Raw genomic sequence first — 6,834 nt, forward strand, 5'->3', positions numbered from 1 at the left:
GGAGTGCCCACCACCCAGGAGTTCATCACCAAGACCACTCAGGAACTGCAAGATGCAAGGGCCACGCGCGGCGACAGCTGCTCACGAGGGGCAGCTTCGCATCCTGGCGAGGATGCTGGGCTGCGTGTCTGCATCGACATCCCCGGGCTCAACAGGGCCGCATCTCAGGAGCGCTTCTGGCCATCGCGTGTGGGCTGCTGCGAGGGCCCACCACACAGCTACGTTCGCATGCCCTTCGGCTTGCCGAGCGTGGCATCAGCCTATCAACGCGACTTGCGGCGTGTCCTGGCGGCTCAGGAGGCCAGGTACCACGCCGTCCTGGAGGATATGGAGACGGTCTTCAGGGAACCTCCCGAGCCCCCAGAGCCTCCCGAGGCTCAGCGCTCCGGTGGCTCATGAGGAGTCATTTCTTCGACGCACGCCTTCAGCTGCACCAACTCTACTTCGTCTACAGAACCAGGTGACATCTTCCAAGCTCGTTTAGCTGGGAGCGCCCCTCTGGCTGCATTATTCCCAGGCCACATGGGTCCGTCCCTGTGGCATGTATCCCTTTTGCTTATGTCTTTAGCTTACCTTGTTGGGGGCGCCCCTCGGGCTGCATCATCCCCAAGCCGCTCGGGCCGGACCCGGTGGCATGTATCTTCCTGCATTTATCCAAGTTGATCAGCTCTCGATGCTTAACCTGCTCACGGCTATCGCCTGCCTCGATCGCCGCCCGCCACGGGTCTGTTCATCCTATGCAATTCGCTTGCATGTTAAAAGGAGGGCTCCTGAACATCGCGACTCAGGAGCTCTTACTGGCTCTCCAGCCCTCAGCCCCTGGCCTTGACCACGGCATCGCGACCTGGCATACCAGCGGTGGCTGAGCTCGCTCGAGGGCCGGGACCTGAGGACGTAGAGTGCTTGCATCTAACCGCCTTGCAGGGACATACAGTCACCAAGACTCAAAACCAGGCGCAACCCGCCTTGAGGTAGGGCCTCGTGAGTCCCGCACTGGCTCACGAGTGCCCAGATACACCTCGCAGCCCTGCCGTGCAAGCCACATGTCAGGGCGGGGCTGTACACGCCCCGGGGACTCCTCCCGGAGGCCCCCCCATCCCACGCCCAAGTGGAAGCACCATGCTCCGCGCTAGCTGTCGACACTGCCGAGGAGCGGCTATGCCCGTGCACAAGCGGAAGCACTATGCTTTGCGCTGGTGATAGACAACTGAGGGCACCCCCACGGTCGTAACAACCTTAGGGAGCCCAGAGCTCAGCGTCCAGCCTCACCGCAACGCCTCCCCTCAGGAGAGCTGCGTGAGGTGGCTGGGCACGGGGGCTGCGCTCGGGTCACGCCCGAGCGCACGCCACCCAACCAGGTCTCCCGGACCTGGGCGTCGCGCGCCCCTCCCGAGGCCTCGGCGAGGGCAGGTATGGAAATTGTTTGCACGTCAAGGGGGACTCCTGAGCATCGCGACTCAGGAGCCTAACTGGTCACATAGCCCCTCACTCCTTGGTCCGTCCTGGTCTCCGGTCGACCCAATGGCGGTTGAGGTATGCGCGGGGCCGGGCTCTGCCGACGTAGAACATTAATCTATCCCCACGAACTCTCCCTATATGCTGTTTGCGCGTCAAGGGGGACCCCTGAGCATCGCGACTCAGGAGCCTAACTGGTCACGTACCCTCTCACTCCTTGGTCCGTCCTAGTCTCCGGTCGGCCCAATGGCGGTTGAGGTATGCGCGGGGCTGGGCTCTGCTGACGCAGAACGCAAAGCAAATAGGAAGGAAGTCGCAAAATCTCGAAGCAAATATTACAAGCATATTGTCCTCACAATACCAAATGAAAAGTCTAAACGCCTCCACGAGGCCTAATACATGTCGCAGGAACGGAACGGGAAGAATGGCCGCGGGTCACCTCTAGACGTCGCCGTCGCCTGCGGAAGGTGCTCCCCCGTGAGCAATTTTGTCTTCACCTTCACCATCAGCTGCAAGGTCGACGACATCGCCGGACAGAGGAGAGGAGACAAAGCCGCGGAACTTCCTCAGCAAGGCCCCCACCTGATCTTGCACGGCCGCGGCAGCCGCCTCGTATTGATCTTCAGCTACAGGCTCCAGCGTCAAGGCAAGCATTGGGGTCGCGAAGATGCAGGTGGCTAAAGACGCGGGTTAGCATGGCTGAAGACAGGACGCGGGCTTCTGCCTCCGCCATGGGACCGAGACCATCAATGACCTCCTCAAGCGCCTTCACCATGAGAGGAAGCAGCTGGGCGGGGCCATCCTCGTCGGTGTCCAGAGGCTTCTCCAGGCCGTGCTCATAGAGCGTCTTCAGCGCCTTGCAAGATCTCTTCTCGAGATCGGCGAAGGCCACGCGGTCTTCGGCCAGGACTCGCGCCTTGGCATCAAGATCGGCCTCCCTCGTCCCCATCTTCCGCTCCAACTCTTCCAACCGGTTGCGCTCGGCGGCCTGCTTCTTCCACAGCTCCGCCAGCTCAGCGTCACGGTTCTTGATGGCTTCCTCCTAGGCCTTCATCTCCACCTCCTTCGCTCGGCGGCAGCGTACCTCTTCGGCGTGCTTGTCGCGCAGGCTCTGCAACTCGCCCTCCAGCTCTTGGCAGCGGTCACGGGCGGCCTTGGCGTCTTTCAGCGCTGCCTCACGATCGGCTGCAGCGCTGGCGGCTCCTTGCTTCTCCCTCTTAGAAGCCGCATCAGCCTGGCCCAGCGCCGCGCGAACCGCCAGGTCAGAGTGAAGCCAGCCAGAGGCCAACTCCAGACGCCCGACCACCAGGCACGGGTCTGCGCTCAGGAGATCCGCCTTCAGCTGGGTCATCTCCGAAAGAGCGCGCTCCAAGACAGCAGCAGGAGCAGAAGAACCAGGGAGTGGAGGTGCAGCAGTGGGAGGGAGTGACATTGTCACCAGGACTTGGGAGACCGCAGACCCCGGAGCAGCTGGGACCTCGTCAGCCGTGCCAAGCGTCGGCACCTCCGAAGCCAGCGGGGCCATAGGGGTTGATTCCATGTGGCGATGTTCCTCTTGGCCCCACGAGGACGACCGGGCTGGGGAGATGCGGGCGCTGTTGCCTCCTTTCTCTGAGGAGGGAGGCACGGCCGCCGTATCCCCCTTCCTCTTCTTCGCCGAAGATGTCGGCCTGATCAACCAAGGGCGAGCGTCAGGAAATAACAAGTACCAGCAGGGATAAAGCGAAGCTCGAGACACCTACTGGTCCACCGCGAAGTACTCCACCTTCCGCTTGGGAAGCTTGAAGCCTGACAGCATCAAGACCTGAGGGGCAGGCGCTCGGGTCCCGGCAGCAGCAGGCGGTGCAGAAGCAGAGCCGGATCCAGCCCCAGGAGGTGTCGGGGTGGAGGCGGCACCACGGGCCACCAGCGACGACCTACTCTTCGTCGGGATGAGGGGTCGCTCCCTCTCCCCTTGGTAGGCGTCGACCTCGGCATCATCAGGAAGGGCGCGGAGAATCTCGGCCTTGCTCAGAGGTGAAGTCTCCCCCACCTCTTCCAGGGTCTTCTCCGAGTCCACCTCCTCTCCCCCTCTTCGCGGGACTCACCAGAAGACACCCCCACTGGTTTCTGCGCCGAAGGAGCTCCCGGAAGAGCCGACGGCACTAGACCGCGTGCATCAAATGTCGGCCTGGAGGCGACGAATTCCTGCCGGTCCCTGCGTTGGAACAGGGGAACGAAGGCGCTAGGCGGTACTCCTGGTTGTCCCCGACTATGAGGCGCAGGACGGCATCCAATTCATCGCCAGGCAGGTCCCCTGGCCTAAGGCGGGTTTTGTTCTCCTCTTCTTCAAGCTCCCAGAGGGGGCGCGCGCGCGCTTGGAGTGGGGCAACCCGCAGCATCAAGAACTCCCTCAGGAGCATCGCCCCCGTTATCTTGGCCGCCCTCGCGTTGCCTGACTTCACGTCGGTCATCATCTGCCCCAACACTGACGATGCCCGCTCATTGACAAGCTCCGCCTTGGGCCACCCCTTGCCCTGCCGGGGCGCCTTCGTCGGCAACGCCAGGCGCGGATCGGCACGCTGCGCATCCATCATGATCCATTTGGATCGGATGTTGTCGGCCCTCTTCCCGGTGCTCGAGATCGAGTTGGCCTTGCCACATGCGACGAAATTAGCGCATCCGGAGGCATGCTCGCCACTGACGCGGAGGAAGAAGAAATGGCGCAGGAGCGTCACGGACGGCATCATGCCCAGGTATGCCTCATAGTAGTAGGCGAAGATGGATAGGAGGAGGACAGAGTTGGGATGGAGATGCAACGCCTGCAGACCATAGTGGTCGAGGACTTCATAAAAGAAATCAGAGAAGGGAGGAACCAACCCGACGGCGACACCGCTCGAGAAGAAGGGGAAGAAGGTGCTTCCCTCGGGCTCCGGCACATCGGAGGCAAGCCGGAGCTCGGTTGCCCCCCACTCATTGCTCTCGCCCGCCGTTAGCAGGCGCACGGAGGCAAGGCTTTTCTCCGTGACGGTGGGCGCCTCAAGGGCCGGCTCATACCAAGCCGGTGCTAAGGAAGTCTTGACTTTGCGCGGCGCCATGGATTGCGGGTGCAGGATGAGATTGGAGCGGATCTGGAGGTAGCAGTGGCGAGGAGCAAGAAAGGGGATCTGGAGCGAGGCAAGGAAGAAGCAATGAAGGCAAGTGCTGCTTGCGCCAGCCTTTTGTCAGGTCAGGCAGTTGCCGAGGCAGCGTGGGGAAGCGGAGACGCCCACGTCCAATAAACCGCCACGCGTCAACCGAGGCCACAGGCTTTTGGGGCCCGCGGTGCTCCGAACTTGACCCTTGGCTTCGCCGCGAAGCCAAGCCCGAGCGCACCTTGGGCCCAGGGGCTACTGTCGGCGTTCTGGGGACGGGGGTCCCCAGACTTGCCTGCCTGCGGCCCATAGCGTGGCTAAGCTAGCAGGCCGTACGGCCCATCTTCATCAACAAGGTATCCAAGACCCTCGCGAGGGTCCAAGCCTCGCAAGGCGGACAACGCAAGACCTCCTCTGGAGTGGCCGAGCCAGGCAGGCTCACGAGGAGCGGAGATATCAAGGCGTGGCAAACCTCACGAGGCTCTCGTGACGTGAGCCATGACAAATGGCACCAGGCGGGCGCCAGCGCGCTTTGGTGCGAACTACGCGCGATCGTATACTGAGGTGCTCCCCGTCGGTTGTTGGAACGACGCGAGCCGGGCCGGGCCTGGCTCAGAAGGAACGCTAGCTATGAGTACCGAGGCATCAGGAAAAGGTTGCTATATTGGTGCAACGAGACCAAGACCAGAAGGACGGCAAGACGGAGGTCATCGTGGAGCCCAAGACGGCGTCACCACCAGAGCTTTTCGCAGGCAAAGACCGCTTTTGTCAGGATAGCTTGTATTAGCTGCCCCCTTCAAATTTGCCCGCCGTTGTTGGCTCCCTTCCCGCTCGATATTTGGGAAGAGGACCAGGGCCTATATAAGTAGAGCTAGCCACCATAGTAGAGGCATCTGATCTGAGCTCGATCCAACCAGATCGAGAGCCTACCCACTAGAACACCTCAACCTCAGGAGGCTGTTCTTCCCTTGTACTGTTCATCATCAGCCCAAGAGGCAATCCACCACCACCACACTGGAGTAGGGTATTACACCACAACAGTGGCCCGAACCAGTATAAACCTCGTGTCTTTCTGTGTTGCGAGTTCGTCAAGTTCGTCCACGAGATCCTAGCGAGCTAGGGCATAGATCGGTAGGAGGGAAAGACTTCATGCGCACCCCAGTGTTCGAACCTTAAGGGTTTGCCGGAACCCCACATCCGACAGAACCCTCTCGCCCGCGCATAACCTGCTCTGCCTCTTCGGGTCTCCGAATCGTCCTCTCGTCGCCAGCGACCTCCCGCCGCTGGTCTCCGCCGCCGTCAACGGAAATCCTCACCGCCGTTGCCGCCGTAGCAAGTTCGTTGCCGAACTAGGGTACGAACTTGACCTTTGTGCTAATCCCTAACTCCGATTCTTAGCACATTGCTTTGCCATGATCTTTGCCACGATTGAAATAATCCCGTCCATCGAAAACATCCCATAGATCAGTTTTGATTTGAAAATTTAGGGTTAGGTCTCCGCCAAATTCATCTCGGACCGACCGAGTTGTAGAAATCGGTCTCACCGATTTTGCCTAGGCCAAAGCACACGCGTTTTCGGTCTGACCGAAAACTGCAAATCGGTGTGACCGAGTTCGATTCTTTGTGAAACCCTAGCAGTCTCGGTACCACCGAACTGTGACTCGGTCTGACCGAGTTCACTAGTTTAGGTTCCAAAGCTCTTCGGTATCACCGAGTTTACAAATTGGTAGATGCTTTCTGTGAAGAACTAAAACTAAGTTTTTAAGTCATCCTTTTTGCAAAACTCCTGTAATTTGTGATGCTCATCCACTCTACCTCATCTATAACCTATTCACAGGGTTGCTGTCAGAGTATCTGCAGAGATGTCAGACCAAAGTGACAGCCAGAACAAGTCAGAAGAGCAGGTTCAGTTGAGTGAGGGCACTAGTCCCTCCAGCAGTTATGATGAGGGCAGCAGGAGCACACCAAGCAATCTGCCAAAGGCTGCCACAAGGACAAGGAAGAAGAGGAATTCTGACTCTGAGGATGAAGATTATGTGGCTGTTGAGGATGAAGCCACTTCAAACAAGAAAGTACTGAAGAAAGAGTATGGCTCAGCTGCTGCAACTAAGCGAGGTCTGAAAACTAAGATGCCAGCAAGAAGACAGCCAATGTCAAAGCCAAGGAAAGTTACCACACAAAATGGTATTACTACTTCAACCAACTTGTTTATGATTTCACGTTTCAAAAGGGATTTCTCTGATTGAGCACTGTCTTCAGCAAAAGC

The sequence above is a fragment of the Triticum aestivum genome, chromosome 2D (genome assembly GCF_018294505.1).
Source record: "Triticum aestivum cultivar Chinese Spring chromosome 2D, IWGSC CS RefSeq v2.1, whole genome shotgun sequence".
Taxonomy (NCBI): Eukaryota; Viridiplantae; Streptophyta; class Magnoliopsida; order Poales; family Poaceae; genus Triticum; species Triticum aestivum.